The 16,486-nt window shown below is 40.9% G+C and overlaps 1 protein-coding gene across 16 annotated transcripts in view; it reads right to left on the bottom strand.

Moving 5' to 3' along the window:
• DMD (dystrophin) overlaps window positions 1–16,486 on the bottom strand; it is a 2,162,139-nt gene that overhangs the window by 235,529 nt on the left and 1,910,124 nt on the right. The window lies entirely within an intron of this gene.

The raw sequence follows: 16,486 nt of genomic DNA, 5'->3' as shown, positions 1-16,486 counted from the left end.
TCTATTAGGTTTTTCTGTTATATATTGACAGTGTCCTGATAGCTTAGTGAATTCCATTCTGGGTGGGGAAAAAGGAGGAATTTTAGGGGTGAAATGGTATACTTTGTCATGTGGCATTCTGCCAATTGGATATTAGTGGTGACCCCAGGCCTGAGGTTTCATAAATCTGGATTTGAATTTGGTTCTGAACAGCCCATGCTAAACAAGGGGTTGGCCAGCTCTCGCCCAGAGCCAGCAGAACTCAAGTGGGCTTGCTTCTATGGTGTGGGTAATTCCCAAGAGATACGATAGGTATTTTTTTAAAATTTATTTATTTATGATAGTCACAGAGAGAGAGAGAGAGGCAGAGACACAGGCAGAGGGAGAAGCAGGCTCCATGCACTGGGAGCCCGATGTGGGATTCGATCTCAGGTCTCCAGGATCGCGCCCTGGGCCAAAGGCAGGCGCCAAACCGCTGCGCCACCCAGGGATCCCGAGATACGATAGGTATTAAACTGATCCAAAATCTGCCTTGGGTAGTATGGTCTAAAGCCGACTCTGACCTTGCAGTATCAGTCAAGGGCCTAACAGAGATCCAGAACAATCTTTTTTTCACCTTCTCCTAGCCTTGCCCATCTTTACTGGGACTAAATATTTGGAAAAGCATGTGGAGTTCCAAAAAGTGCAGGATTTGCTTCACTCAGACGCACACAAAAGCATGAAGAACGCTTGAAATCTCCCTTCCCAGCCATATGACCCTGTGCTACTGGCCAAACTCAACCTGCCTGTCCTGCCATATTCCAGCCAGTTGTGCACTTGTAGGACTTGTTCTTGCTGCTACTCCTCTCTAGAGTGCTCTTCTCCCTCTTCTCTTCCAGTTCTAGTCGTTTATATGTGTATACAGCCCCTTTCTTTTCCCGCAGGGCTAGAAGTGATTGCTTCGCCAGCATCCTCACAGCACCTAGCTTCTACTCGGAGCACTTCTAGCATTCCATCTGTTTGAGTTGCATGGACGTGAGTATCTCCTACAGTGCACTGTGAACTCCCTGACAGCCGGAACCACTCCTTGTTTCTCTTCCCTTATGCTCCCTCTGGCAGGATACAGTGAATCCTGCACGCAGTAAGTGATAACAAAGGTTTAATGACTAGTTGAGCAAACCAATGTGGATGGGTGATTGACAGACACAGAGAGGCAGACAGATTATGGGAGAATAAGCAAGAATGTGGACTGACCCTGACTGCATGCCTCTGGGTATATTGTTCTAATGTTAACTTTCCTTACCTGTAAAATGGGACAACGATATGACATACCTCACAGAATTTCTGTGGGAAATAGCTAAGACATGTGAAGTGCCTGGCCTGGTTTCTCTCACATGGTGATTACTCAATGAATGTTAGCAGCTACTGTTTTGTTGCTATTATGATTAACACAAGGAGAGGAATAGGTTATCGCATGCAAGGCAATGCATATGACACAAAGAAATGGCTAATATATTTTTTTAAGATTTATTTATTTGGGGTGCCTGGGTGGCTCAGTCGGTTGAACGTCTGCCTTTGGCTTGGGTCATGATCCTGGGGTCCTGGGATCGATGCCCACATGGGGCTCCCTGCTTAGTAGGGAGTTTGCCTCTCCCTCTGCCCTTCCCTCTCGCTCTATGTGCTCTCTCTTCCTCAAATAAATAAATACATCTTTTTACTTTTTTTCTTAAGATGTATTTATTTATTTGAGAGAGAGATGGTGCGTGTGTGAGAGGGAGGGGCAAAGGGAAAGGGAGAGAGAGAATCCTCAAATAGACTCCCTGCTGAGTGTGGAGCCCAACTCAGAGCTAGATCTGAAGACCATGAGATCATGACCTGAGCTGAAATCAAAAGTCCAACACTCAACCAACTGAGCCACCCAAGCACCCCAATAAATGGGTAATATTTATTAAGCACTCTGGTCATGGCAATATGAATTAACTTATTTAATTTTCACAGTAACTCAGGGGTAAGAAGTCATAGTATCTGCCTACTTCACTGACATAGGAGCCGAAGCATGAGAGGTTAAAAACAACAACAATAGCAAAGTTGGCCCAACTTTAAGTAGTTAGTAAATTGGCAGAGCCAGGATTCAAACTCATTCAGTCTGGCTCTTGCTTTTAACTGCTATTTTAGAGATTAAAGTTGAAAGAAACATGTTTTATACATATTTAATCTGCAGCTGGCCTTTCAATTTACTGAATGCAGAACAAATCTGGTGTACCTATGTGTGGAAGTTTAGTCATCGGTATATTTTATGACCTAATGCAAGGTCAGTTCCTGGTCATGAACAATGTGATGCCATAGATTATAGAGAACACATGCAAATGAATGTTTGAAATACATAATTATTTCTAAATGCAGAATGGGTCATTCCATGAACAAATTAATCAAGAGATGATTGTGAAAGCTTGGGGGCGGGGAAGACGGGATGAGGAGGCCACTGGGGAGTGGACAGTAATCAGAGATCTTTTCACATCCTGAGAAAGAAATCCCTAGGGGAACATGTGCTAAAGGAGCGTGACTGTGCTGCAGGCCCTGTCCCCTGGCAATGATGTTGGTAGATTCACAGTGACTAGGCGGAAGCAGCATCTGAGTCCATTAGAGGCCACTCATCTCTGAAAGACAGTTTCTTTTACACCAGGAGACCACCAGAGGTAGTTTCCAGTGTGTGCCAAATATGGTCAATAAATGAAAAGGAGACAGAAGTGAGTTCCCATCCCGACTACTCAAAGTTAAGAAAATGCATAAGACAGAGAGAGACTGAAATTAAAATGTTTCATGTAATGAACTGAAAACTTCAGAAACTAATCTTAAAGGAACTAAAGAATCAAGTACAAAATATTTTTTTTCATAAATTATCTTTGGACAAAGGTATTGCATGGATTGAATGCACAAGTGATAGATAAAGACATCGGTTTCAGAAAGAGAAAAACTTGAAGGCACACTAGCTACCTAAGAACAAAGGCACTTTATTCTGTGAGCAATTAGGCAAGGAAATGAAATATGATAAACTTTTGCAACAATAAGCTCCATGCATTGGACCTTTCGAACTGGCTGTGTTTTTAACCAATATCAAGTACTATATACAGACTGGGAAGAAAAGTCCCAAATCATGTTAGCACCTTCCATCCTGGCATAATTCCTTTTTTATTCGGTCCTCTGTTCACTTGGTGAGCATTTGTGAAACCCAAAGAGCCACACAAGGAGCAGACACTAGAGTCTCTGATCTTCGGACACATAAAGGTTTGGAGGTGAAGTGGAGGGATGAGCCAAGGAAAGGCCAGGGGCTGAACACGGCTATTGTAGAGGTCGGTGAGGTATGGTGAACTAGGTGTCTCGGAAGCAGAGATACAAAGCAAGGCATTCCAGACTCTGAGGCTCAAGATTTCTTTGGCAAGGCCAAGAGAACCAACGAAGATTTCTGTGCAGGGACTCATGATTTGAGTAAGGTTTAGGCAGTTGAGTCAGTGAGGCCTAAAACAGACTCAAGAAGGACCTGGAGGCTGAGACCAGGTGGAGGCTGTTGCTATCACTGAGGTATGGGATGACATGCGTTGCAATGAAGACTGTATGGCCTGGAATGGGAGAGAAGGTATAGGTGAGGAGGTATTTTGAAAGAAGGAAGAACTGATGAATTTTGGTGTTGGAGCTTCATTTTGGAAGAAGCAAACAGAACTCATGTATTTCCAGTGTGGAAGACTGGGAGGATAAGGATATTGCTGATAGAAATACGGAAATTCCAAAGCGGGGGGAGGGGAGGAATGGCATGAGGCTGTAGGAATTCATATGGAATGTGATGTATTTGAACTAACAGTGAGATTTTAACTGGAGGTGTCATGTAGAGCCAGTTGACAATTTGTCTCAGTCATTACGGGAAGAAAAGGCAAGTGAGAATAAAATAAAAAGGGTAAGATTGGGCATTAGAAGGTGAGCAGAAGAAAAAAAAAAAAAAAAAAAAAAAGAAGGTGAGCAGAGTAGGAAGAGCCAAAGGAGTGTAACTAGTGTAACCAGAATTCTTCAAAGAGATAGGAAGAACACGATTTCTTCTGAATTAACAGGCAATACCTCTGTTTCCTTTTTTTAAAAAGATTTTATTTATTTATTAATGGGACTCACAGAGACGGAGAGAGGCCAAGACACAGGCAGAGGGAGACACAGGCTCCACGCAGGGAGCCCGGTGCAGGACCCGGGTCTCCAGGATCACGCCCTGGGCGGCGCTAAACCGCTGAGTCCCCCACCCCGCCGCGGGGCTGCCCTCTGTTTCCTTTTTTTTTTTTTTTTTAAAAAAAGATTTATTTATTTAGTGGGAGGAGGGCCAGAGGGAAAGGAAGAGAAAGAATACTTAGACTCCCTACTGAGCTTGGAGGCCCAACATGGGATTCAATCCCACGACCCCGAAATCATAACCTGAGCCGAAATCAAGAGTTGGTCACTTAACTGTCTGAGCCCCTCCAGGGGCCCTGACCTCTGTTTCCTTTTGCAAAAAGAAATACAAGTATAACATCTTTTGGGGGAAGCATACATCCTGTTTCTACTATTAGATCATAGATCATGAAAGCTTAGAACTGGAAGACTCCTTATCTATTGATACACAAGGGTCTCTTCTTTAGAATTATCCCAGATGGGCGAGAAACTGCCATCTGCTCCTTGAGTACTCGTAATCTAGTCTGCAGTATTCCTCAGTAAAAGCATGTCAGAGAAAATTTTAAAAAGTCTTTTTTCTGTTTGTTTGTTAACTATGCTCTGTGAGGACGGGGACATATCTTTCTGTCCCTATGATATTCCCGGTGACTAGCACAGTCCCTGGCATATAGCAGGTACTCTAATTATTAGTTGAATGAATTAATGTACAGTTTATTCAAGAAGTGTCACCCTAGGGACGCCCGCGTTGCTCAGTGGTTGAGCATCTGCCTTCGGCCCAGGGCATGATTCTGGAGACCCACGATCGAGTCCCACGTCGGGCTCCCTGCATGGAGCCTGCTTCTCCCTCTGCCTATGTCCCTGCCTGCCTCTCTCTGTGTGTCTCTCATGAATAAATAAAATAAATAAAATCTTAAAAGAAGTGTCACTCTAACAACTGTATTTTGCATGAAGAATTCTCTATTGTGAGATTCCCAGCACAATTTTTGGAAAGACTTCCCCTGCCTTCCTCCCTTCTTTCTTTCCTTCCTTCTTGATGATCAAAGCTTAAGGAAGAAAACCATTTAGATTTACTGGGCCTGAAATATTGGACTCCAAAAATTCTAACGTAATAATTTGCAAGACAAAGCAAGAGCCCAAATCTCGCTCCTATTTGTTTTGTTCTAACTTTCAATCGTATTTGAGAGCTGGGAGGACTATATATTATTCTCCTTTGCTTTCTCATTTCAGGTGAGTTCTGCAGGCAGTGTACTGTTTGCACAGAGACCTCGCTTCTTTCATGCCGTTAAGAAATGCTTCTTCATTCATTCAAAAGATACTTACTAGAAGGCAAGTTACCTGCCCATGAAGATATAGACCTTGGCGATCTTATTCATAGTTTAGCACAGTGCCTAACACCTAGGAGATGGTCGATACATATTTGATAAATGTGATGAATGAAGACTTTTTGAGTTCTTGTTATCTGTTAGGCACTGTGCTAAGTATGATTATGGTAGATTAGAGAATAAAATTTGGGGGATAAGGAATGAAACCAATTTATTCAACTAAATTGATAATAACACATTCTATTCCTTGCTTTGACTATTTCCCAAACCTCAGTCCATTGCTCTGTGTGTTTTGAAAGATATCCTTATTTCATTTTTTCCTCCAAAGTTGTTTTAATTAAATCAAAAGGAGAAGAAAAAGGAGAGATCACAATATTGTGGCTCCTAGAAATGATTTCAAGTAAATTTATTTAAATTCAAATGTTACAATGTTCAAATAAAGTTAATTTCTCATTCTCAAGGGCTTCTACTTTTTCTTTTGACCTGTTAATCAACTCTAAGTTTTCTTTTCTTTTTTTTTTTTCAACTCTAAGTTTTCATCTTCACTGGAGGTTTAAGGAGAGCCAAAGGGTCCCTCCTGATGTGGGAAAACATTGTTCAACAAAGTGATTTCTACCTAGTGTCCAAGCATTCTTATTGGCACTATATGCATCAATCATGTTTACTCCAGTCTTGGGAAAAGATTTAAGTGGGCATGTACATCTGGGCATGTACATTTCGATTTTCTGGCTTTGTTTGTCTAGACCTTTGTTAAATATCCATGGGCATGCAAGAACCAGACTTCACACCTTCACTAATGAGCCCGTAAAAAAAAAAAAAAACCCAAAACAAACAAAAATCCCAACCCCCTCCTTGTGCTGTGACAATAGAGAATAAACCATGCACATGTACACAAATGACTCTCTACAGTCTATTCATGAGTTTTTTCCCTGGAATTTTGCAGTTCATACAGTTTTCTGAATGCATGTGTCTGGGCTGGAGAGGCGTTCATAATTCATTCTTACTTCCAAATCCTTCTAATACTCATAAATATATGCCCAATCATTATCCTGGAAACTCTCTTGAGATTTATTACAGTTTCAGTTAGAATCCTTTTAACTAATTATAATCCCTTTCAGTGAAAATCTACTGTTCTAATTCTGATTTATTTTGAATTGTGACTAGAAAAAAAAATAGTCTGAGACAAGGTTTGGGATGAGAGCTTGTGATAGGTATAGCTCTGTGGCAAAACCATCCAGGCTTGTTGAATGCAAACACTGGCTGAGTTTTCAATTTTCAATTTATGTTTTCTTGACATTGAGACACCTTTGAGTTAGAAAGAGTTTCTTGCGCTGGACTTTAAAATAGATCACGGGGAAGCAGCCAGTGCTAACAGAGTGCTCACTCAGAGTAGAAGCATAATTATGAGTTGATTTTGTATGACTTATTGCATGGATGCTAATGTGTGCCATCTGAGACCATCATTCATCCACCTCTATGTTCCTCCCTCATAGCTTTCTTCCCCCTTCTATTTCTGTGTTGATTACCTCTTTTCTTCATCTCTGATTCCTTCTCTTATTCTGTTTTCCCTTTCTTTTCTCCTCCATTTGCCTCTCTGCCTCCCATCAGCCCTTCCCAGTTGTGCTCTGTACAACCTTCCAGAAGAGCGCATGGACTCTAAAGAAGAGAGAGCCTAAAATGAACCTCCTGTGCACCCCCGCCAGACAGGTGAGGCATGACGTCAATGGGAACCTAGCCTAGAGCCAGTTGAAGGGCAGCAGAATTTGCCACCCCCAAATATGCTTCTTTGGCATAAGAATTATTCAAGCCCATTAGTTTTTAAAGAAACAGCAGACACTGGAGAAGCTCTGAAACCAGAAGTTACCCTTTTGGAAGAGAAATTTACATTTATAAGGGAAATCTGCATTTTAAGGGTGTCTCCTGCTTAGTCTCAGGAAACAGAGGATGACCAAATCTCTAGAAACCCTTATCTATGGAGAAAGCAAAATGAGATCTGCATAAGCAGCTTACCTTTGTTTACTGTGCTTTCCTGGCCACCTCCCCTAACTGCATCCACCCCCACTCCCAGCCCCCAGCCTCTTTATTTTGCCTTTAGCTGCAAGTGGCATTAAAGGTGGTGGCTTGAGCCCTTTCAGTGAGTTGCTTGGTTTTCCTGGGTCTACCCTTTTATATATGTTATTTAGTGTCTGTTTGCTTTTCTCCTGCTCATCTGTCTTTTATTACAGATGGTCTCCACTAAGAACCTAGAAGGATAGAAAGAAAATGATTTCTCCTCCCCCACACAGCCCATGGCTTCTCCAGGAACATTAGTCTCCTCATTCTGGTGGACTCCTCTATCCACTGGAAAGCATGGGAGGACCAACCCCTAGTCCTCTAGCCCATTGTTCAGCCTTCAGCTTTCACCTGACTGATTTCTCATGTGCACCTTAGAAGTGTGTTTACTGGTTTTCTTTTTCTTTTTTATTTTTTTTTATTTTTATTTTTTTAATTTTTTTTTTGTTCACTGGTTTTCATGCTCATGCAACTGCCTTGTTCTGTGATAATGGAGTCAGGTTATATCAACATTAAGTTGACTTCATAGACACAAGTACCTTCAGGGTATCATTAATTTTAATTTAGAAAAGCAGCAATCAGCCTCCTATCCTGCCTCATTTGTCAAAATCTTTAGTTTGGTTACATCTACAGACTGCTGGAAAAAAATGTGATGGGAAGGGAAGAGATCATAGGAAGCATTACTTCTGCCTTTTTTTTTTTTTTTTAGATAAAAGTTGAATTACTCTGCTTGGCTGATGTAACTTGATGCAGATTTTATCTTAAAAAAATCGGTTCCCTTTTAAAAGCTTTCCTAATGTATGTCATGATTTGCAGCAGGAACTTAAAGTCAAGTGGCTCGCACCTTGCAACACCATTACATTAAATCATTTGCATACCAGCCTCCGCTGTTTATTCTTGAGCTTTTATTTATTCCACATTTAGAAGATATCGTTCTCACAGAAATTTCCTGAGGCCATTGTCGCATTCCTTTCTAGGGGCATTTTGGGCCACAAGTAGCATCAGGCTCACATGGTAATTACATAATTATCCCTCCTGGTATTAGCTCACAGGAGTGTTCCCAAGGACCAGAAGTGGCAATTTGATATAATTATCAAGGGACTATATCGGAACTGGTATCGTCTGAAAAAAAGACAACCTATAAAGCTGTTAGCAAATTCATACCGAAATATGAAATCAGGAAGATAAATGAAAAAAGATACACCACCAGTAATTATATAGTTTTTTGTTTCCCGGTGAAACTCTTCTATTTTGGGCAGTGATACACTTGCAGATTTTCAGTCTGTTCTACTGGTCACCTTGATATAATGGTCAGGAGGGAGAATTTGCTCAAAGCTGCACATCACAACACTCCTTAACCAAGGAAATCTACATTCCTTACATCCCACACTACCTGCAGCATTTCCAAAGCTCCCTGACCTTGACTCCCTTCACAGTCAATTTGACTGCATATCCGAGAACCTTGTCTGCCAGGAGTCCCTGATCCCAGCTGCCAGCTCTCCTCCCGGCCACTGAAAAGCTCCTTTCTCTCCGCTCATTGATGCAGAGCTGCCAAACCAGTATCAGGTCCTTGGTTACAAGTCAATAAGCCGGAAGATCTCATCTACTGACTGCACTTCCAAATCCTACACCAGTGGGTCCTTCTCTTTCCTTTGCATATCAGAAAACAAGACACAAGTAAAATAATGAAGTGCATTTCAAGCTTTTAAACAAGGGATAGAGGCTGGTGTAGTGCCCTTCTATTGTTTCTTGGTGTGGATTTGTCAGAACTAGAGTTAAATTGGACATGTCCTCACTCCCTTGGTCTCTAGTCTCACTGCCTGCCTGGGTTTCCCTTTACTCCTCAGGCTGAGCGCTCTCCCACTCCCCTCCCTGCCTCCCTCATCCTTTGCCACACACACCCCCCCCCCCCAGCCCGGGGTGTTTTCTAATGCTCCTTGAACAGTCCTAAGAATTCCCTGAACTATTGTAGACATTTTCACTTCGAATCTAAAAGCTATTTTTTTTAAATGTGGTTTTACATGGTGTAGAAAACTATAGGGAAAAACATTCCCCAATACAATGTGATCTTTTATAGGAGAAACAAAAGATCAAATTTCTAGGTCATCACGGAAGTAGGTATACTTCCTTGAGCAATAATCTGAAGTACTTTATGAGATTCTTCCTTTCACTAAAGCAAGAAATCCTAAAATCCATCAGGATATGTGCACTGTACCTTGACTTTCTTTTTAATCCTCAAGTGAAACCAAGACAGTAAAGTGTAATAAAAATGCATATAGCCTCAGGCTTTGTGCCTTAGCAAAGAGAGAAAAAATAAGCTTCTTGACTTAATATGTCTACTGTGAATAATCAGCCACTGCATTTTGGGATCTTGCTTTATAATCTTAACGTGTAACATTGAACTCCATGTTCGTGGTGTGACAAGAATAAAGGATTTTTTTGCTTTCTTTTCCAAAAAAGGGGAAAAAAAGATTTCCCCAGTTTCCCAAACCAGATACATGTGTCAACTTAAAAGAAATGAAACTAGGGGGCTGAAATCTCTTGAGTTAAATTAATACATTTTCTGCATCTTCCCTGAAGTTGTCAATGAAGTGTGGGCAAGGTAAGAGAGGGGCCCCCGGGCTGCACAACGATGTGGCGAACATCTGGTTTGGAGACCTCAGTCCCATTCCCAGACGTTTAGCTTGTCCTTCCCAAGTACAGGTTCTTTGCTGATTAATAAATATTCCTAGGAAGATCAATGATGGCTCATAACAGACTTCCAGTATCACAGCTGTGAATATTTGCATTTTAAGAGCAACTTTAATTAAATAATTAAGCAATTAATTACTCAAATACTTATTGAGTGCTTATAAGGCACTTCACTAAGAGAAAAAGCAGAAAAAACAAGGAGTCTATTTTTAATGAATTTATGGATTAGATATTTACAAATAGGCATAACGAAGTAGCTCGGGAAAGATTGTAGTACCACAGTCAACCCCTGATTTGACCATGTCAAATCACTACTACCTGAGAAACTTCTGAAACACAGATTCTTAGCTTGTCTCTAGAATTTCTGACCTAGTGCATTTGCGACTGGGGCTTGAGAATCTGTACTTGCTTTAAAGCTCCACCAACAACTCTGATGTACAGCCTATTTCTGGAGCCACCAGTGTAGTGGAAAGGCCACCAGTTCTGCGAGGCAGTGTTAGAATCTCTTACTAGTTGCTTGACCTTCTGTGTCTCATCTAAGTGTCTGTGAGCCTCAGTTTCCTCATATATAAATAGAAGTACTGAATACCAGCAACAGTGACAACAGTAATGACAGCTAACATTTATAGAGCTTTCACTATGTTCCCAGTGCTGTTAATGGTTTTCTAGGGAGACTACACTGAAGTTTCTCCTATCAGAAAATAAACTTGATGAGAGCTGGGCATAGTCTATTTCATTCACCTCTGTGTCCCCAGTTTCCAGGTTGGCACCCATCTCATAGTGGGCGGCCAATGAAGTACTTAAAAGAATCAACAACCTAATGATGAAGGTCCTCCAATTAGGACTATTTTATTTTTTAATTTATTGCTTTTTTAAAAAAGATTGTATTTATTTGTGAGAAAATGAGAGAGCGACAGTGTGTGAGATGGGGGAGGAGCAGAAGCAGAAGGACAAGCAGACTGCACTGAGCAGCTGACTTGTGGCTCCATCCCATGACCCTGAGATCATGACCCGAGCCAAAGTCAGGGTCAGAGGCTCAACTGACAGCCACCCAAGGGCCCCTAAGACCATTTTACAGGTGAGGAAACTCAGGACAGATAATGGGATGCTATAAAGTGTGTTCTCAGAAAGCCCACTGACTGGCACTCAGTAGATATTCCTTTTCCTGGAAACTGTGCTGAAAGGTTAAGCATCTGACTCTTGATCTCAGCTTAGGTCTTGATCTCGGGGTTGTGAGTTCAAGCCTCACATTGGGCTCCACACTGGGTAAGGAGTCTACTTACAAGAAACTGAAAACAAACCAAAAAGAAAAAAAAAAAAAGAAGCCTAATAACCATTGGGGTTATAGATTGTATGGAATGTATTAATGAAGGAAGTTGCTTTTAAGCTAGGCCTTCAAAGTTGGGTAAGATTTTGATGGGCAAAAACAGATGAAAGTTTCCATGTGGCAAGAGCAGAATGAATAATTTTTTTTTTTGGCACTAGTAAAGGCCTGGATGTAGAAGATAAACAGAAGGAGGGCTGAAAAATATAAGGCTGGAACTGTAGCTGGGAGGCAGACCAGAGCAGCACTTGTCTGTCAGGTTTAAGAATAGAGACTTTGTTGTTTATGGGAAGGTATTAAAATATTTTTAAAAATAATTATTAAAATTTTAAATACTTTTATCGCATTCACATGATAACAAAATTCAAGAAAAACAAACAAAAGTCTTAAAAACCAGCCTCCCTTTTAGCACATCCTCCTAACCATCTTGCTTCCCATCCTGGTGGCAACTACTAGTAACATTTTCATATTTTTCATAATTTTTTTGAAATAAAGAAATATGGTCAGAGTGGTGTTTTAGGATGAACTGTAGCAGGGGAAAAGTGAAGAAAGTATAAGCTGCCAGGAAGAAAAACAAGAGATGGTATAATAGAACATGAGAGTTAACTAAGAGTACCAGGAAGAAGGAAGAGTCAAGGATACCGCAGGCTTTCATCCTAGGTGACAAGGACATGCGTACAAATCAGGAGGGCTCCCTGGTGTGTGGGGAGAGTTTGATATGATAGCCCAAAGCCTCTCACGTCATTCATCCTGCCGTTAACAAGATCCCTACTATGGCTTGGGCAAAAATATTGTATTTGACACAAAAAAAGACGACCTGTAAAGCATAAAATAGCATTTGCTACAAAGTAAGCTCTGAGGAAATGGTACCTGTTACTTACTTGGGTTAAAAGGTGTGGGTCACAGCAGAATAGGAGTGGGTGAATTTGGCAGACACATCCCTGGGCGAAGTTCCTTATCTAGCTTGTGTCTTTATCATAAGTACACAGGTAGACCAGTTGGGGACAGCTAGGTGATTTCTGTCTTTTAGCAGAACCTAAACAAGTCTAGAGTGAAGAGCATGAGAGGTGAGCTCATGAATCGATTATTCCAGAAGCATTCTTGAGGGCTGTTATGTACATTGTACTGGGTGGTCATGTTGTGGATGATGGCAAAAATGGAACATGAGAAACTCCTGCTCACAAGAACCTGTCTTGTGGGACGAAGACTGCACAGAGGACAAATTAAACCCTTTAAGTGTTGGTCTCTGTGTTACTGACCAATAAGAAGTGAGAAAGCCACGAGGCTTAGAACAATCTGGGAGGCTTCATGAAGTGGGTGACACACTTAGATCAACCCAGTAGCTTAGCATCTCACGTCCACTGAGGAGTATTGTTTGAATAGGCATTTGGGATGCCATTACTGACGTCATCTTAATGGATCAAAGATTCCTGAAATTTCAAATAGTTTTGCTTAGACTGTTGATTTTTGCTTTTATTTTGGTAAGCAAATAATTCATCATTCTCCTCTCTTCTTTTAAGCATCTCACATTTGTTTACAAAGAGCTTTCGAAATACAGTGATTAGAATGGTTTGTTTTTTTTGTCTTTTCTTCCCTGTGTCACAATTGATTTTTTTATGGCTATGTGAATATAGATGGTTGGATATAAAGCATTTAATGATTTTGTTTTTGGATAAAAATAGTGGGTTTTATGCAAGTAAAGAGCTGATATCATTACTGTTCCTCCTTGAAAATGATTTTATTGCACTGATGACAAACTTTCTTCTAGACTTTTCTAAAGTAATGTTAAACCTCACTCATACAACTTTGAACATCCAGTCCTTGATCTAGGATTGAACACACATTTCACATCTTGGAAATAACTTTTTTTCTGTTAGCTGATCTTTTTATCCCTTCAGGCATTAAGCAGTCTTTTTATTTTGTGAGTAGCAGTTCTGGAGCTAAATTCCCCGAAGGCTAAAGCATCTACTGGATGGTTCAAAACGTATAGTGCTAAAACTTTGCTTTTGTTGTGTTATTTTTTTAGTAGAAATCCCACAAAGAAAACTATGTTCTTGCACAAGGAAGATATACTGCAGTAAATTTCCACAGATTTCACTCAAATTTGGAACTTTCAATATTTCATTCTGAGCTGACACTGACATCCAACTCTGTAATATGTACAAAAGAGAGAATATATCAGAGTTAACTTCCAGAGTAAACAAATCTCCAGGGATCCCTGGGTGGTGCAGCGGTTTAGCGCCTGCCTTTGGCCCGGGGCGCGATCCTGGAGACCCGGGATTGAATCCCACGTCGGGCTACGGGTGCATGGAGCCTGCTTCTCCCTCTGCCTATGTCTCTGCCCGCCCCCCCTCTGTGTGACTATCATAAATAAATAAAAAATTAAAAAAAAAACAAATATCCAGTTCAAGGATATTTAAACAGATCAGAAACAAACTAGTATTTAAAATAATACTTTCATAAGGCAATTTTATTACACATGATTTCTCTTCTGGTCACCAATGCAGGCTTAAGGACATTATACACTAAATGGTATGTAAGTTGGGGTGCCTGGGTGGTGCAGTCTGTGGAATATCCGATTCTTGGTTTGAGCTCAGGTTGTGATCTCAGGGTCTTGGGATTGAGCGCTGCTTTGGGCTCCATGCTCAATGTGGAGTCTGCTTGGGTTTCTCTCTCCCTCTCCCTCTGTCCCTCCTGCCCTGCGCTCAAGTGCTCTCTCTCTCATTCTCTCTCTCTCAAATAAATAAATCTTTTTTTTTTAAATAAACAGTATGTGAGTCAACCCAAATTAATACTGGTCTTAGAAACCTAATTTTTAAAAAATCCAGGATTCAGATACTTCACCAATTCAATCTGACCTTTCTGTCCAAAAGTTAAATGAGTTGGATGGAATCTCAGTAACAAGTATTGAAAGGTGCAAATAACAACAAAACAGTCATCATTAAAAATTTATCAGAGAGAAAAGGTTTTCATGACATCTCTTACTACATATGTGCACATAAGATATCTTTATCTAAAGAGCAGTGTTTCTCAACTTGGGAATTATTAACATTTTGGCCCAGATGATTCTTTGTTGTTCTACCCAGTGCATTAGGGAGTGTCTAGCAGCATCCTTGACCTCTATGCACTAGATGCCAATAGCACCACCTTCCCAGTTGTGAACAAAAATGTCTCCAGACATTGCCATGTATGTGAGGGCCAAAAATTGCCTCTGGTTGAGAACCACAGGTCTATATTAACTCTATTTTTCACATGTACATGATGATATTGATATTTGAGAGAAGACCTCAGTTCCATTCCATCACCCTATCCCATCACTCTAACTCATGGGGATGGGAAATTAACAGTCCCAAATCATATACAGACTATCCTCAGATTGGCCTAATTCAGGAGCCCTTTAAATGGCAGTCTTGGCTCTGGAGCTCCCCATGGGGCTGGCGTGGACTTCCTAAGTTCTGCATTATGATTTAATGGCTACCTCTGCCCAATCCTGCTTCTTCCTCTTTTTCTTCACAAGTGTTATTCTCCAATAAATCCATTTTGGCATCTGGTTCCCAGAGGACCCAACCTGCAACACCAATCCATCAGTCAGAACATTCCATTCTCTTAGCCTAGATGGGCACTCCATCTCCATCTGAGCCACTCAGAGTCAGGCTCCAAAAGTTTCTAAACTCAGAGAGGACACTCAGAGGACACTCAGAGATCACAGAGGGGTCTGCAGCTGTGTGGCTGCCTAAAAACCACTGCTGCTAGCACTGGCCTTGGTTTTTTTTCTTGACTAATGTGAGTTTTCTAGCACAGCCAAGAGTTCAACCTAATATACTCTATACTACAGGGGAAACTACAGAAACATTTGAGAAAATTAACACTGAGCCTAGAAGTTGTTATAAATGAACTCGGGACAATGACTATTAAGAACTAGGTATACAGGTTGTTCAAAGTGTTCTGCCTTCTTAAATCTAAAGATATTTCATGAAAGGTGGGAGAGAGCAGAATTATACCCATTATAGCATAATGATTCTACCAACTGCTGCATCATGTCTCTGAAGATTTTCTCTAATCTCATCACGGAAAATAGTGGATTGCAGAATCTTGGATTGCAGCTGCTAGAAGGTCATCAATGAACAATAGGTTCTATTTCCTGGAGACTTCATGCAAACGTGGTGCGCTCCTCCCCGGCACATCCCCCCCTTCCCATTTCCCATTCCTTGTTGCTAATAATTAGGAAAAAAGAACATTTACATGAGTATAATATTTGATTTGAACCAATCTCTCAGGCTTGAGAATATTTCAATGTGTGTGCATTTAAGACTCAAGTATGCCCATTTCAGGCCTTTTTTTTTTTTTAATAGAAAGATTTCTTTGAAAACCCAAAGCCACATTTGTCCACTCCAGGTTTTTGAAAAGCTTCATTTGTGAAAAGCAGCATTGACTGGAGGAGCTGCTGGGGATCATTAGTGGGAGCTGGATCTTCAAAGGAGTTTCTGTGTTAGGAAGAGGTACTTGGACATTTTAGTTAAGCTGCTGAGCACCTGGAATTTGGTCATTTGAAAGGGTGTTAGCTTTAAGTTTTTTTTTTTTAGATTCCAGACAGAAGAAATATCATCTAGTATTTGCTTTCCTCACTCTGACCTATCTCACTTAGCCTCATTTGCTCCAGATCCCTCCATATTGTTGCAAATGGCATAATTTCCTTCTTTCTCAAGTCTAAAAGGGTATTCCATAAGGGGAGAGGAGGGTGGGAAAGGTGTGGAAGGGTACCTACTTGCAACTAATAGATACCTGAGTCCTGGAGACCTAATACATGGTACCATGGTGATAGACAACAACACTGTACTATAGACATTCAACTTGGCCAAGAGAGATTTTTAATTGTTCCCAGCAACTATAACAAATGATCATTACGCGGTGCAGTAGAGGTGTTAGCTAACACTACTATGGCCATCATACTGTG

The sequence above is a fragment of the Canis aureus genome, chromosome X, assembly GCF_053574225.1.
Source record: "Canis aureus isolate CA01 chromosome X, VMU_Caureus_v.1.0, whole genome shotgun sequence".
NCBI lineage: Eukaryota > Metazoa > Chordata > Mammalia > Carnivora > Canidae > Canis > Canis aureus.
The sequence above is the reverse complement of the archived record's forward strand: the minus strand, read 5'-3'. Positions and strand labels throughout refer to the sequence as shown.